Here is a 430-nt window from a genome sequence, read left to right as displayed (position 1 = left end):
CAGGAGACCTGCCTTCCATCCCTGGGTCAGGAAGATCCCCTGAAGGGCATGGTGACCCACTCCAGTATTCTGGCCTAGGAGAACTCCACAGACAGACGAGCCTGGTGGGCTACAGACCACGGGACTGCAGAGAGCCAGGCGGGACTGAGCCACCAGCCCTTTGCCTTTCCCATACCTCGCTGCCAAGAGCAAGGCTGGGGGCTTCGCAGGGCCTCAGCTTTCCCCCTAATGAGGGTGGGGATTATCGGACTTACCTGCTTTCCATGAACTTGGGAGACAAGGGCACAGTGGTACCCACCTCCCATGACCGGAGTCTGCTAGTGACCTCCAGGATACCCCCAGGACCCACTGGGCCCCTCCAAGCTGGCGATCTGAATTTGTGGCAAGACCTCTGTGTGGACCCCTGTGCTCCACATCTGACCCTCAAGGA

The 430-nt window shown here is 59.8% G+C and overlaps 1 protein-coding gene across 1 annotated transcript in view; it reads right to left on the bottom strand.

Moving 5' to 3' along the window:
- Window positions 1–430, bottom strand: part of SLC9A3R1 (solute carrier family 9, subfamily A (NHE3, cation proton antiporter 3), member 3 regulator 1) — a 17297-nt gene that overhangs the window by 3862 nt on the left and 13005 nt on the right. The window lies entirely within an intron of this gene.

Source organism: Bison bison, unplaced genomic scaffold (genome assembly GCF_000754665.1).
Source record: "Bison bison bison isolate TAMUID 2011002044 unplaced genomic scaffold, Bison_UMD1.0 scf7180017864371, whole genome shotgun sequence".
Taxonomy (NCBI): Eukaryota; Metazoa; Chordata; class Mammalia; order Artiodactyla; family Bovidae; genus Bison; species Bison bison.
Note: the sequence above shows the minus strand (reverse complement) of the source record. Positions and strands in the feature narration are given on the sequence as shown.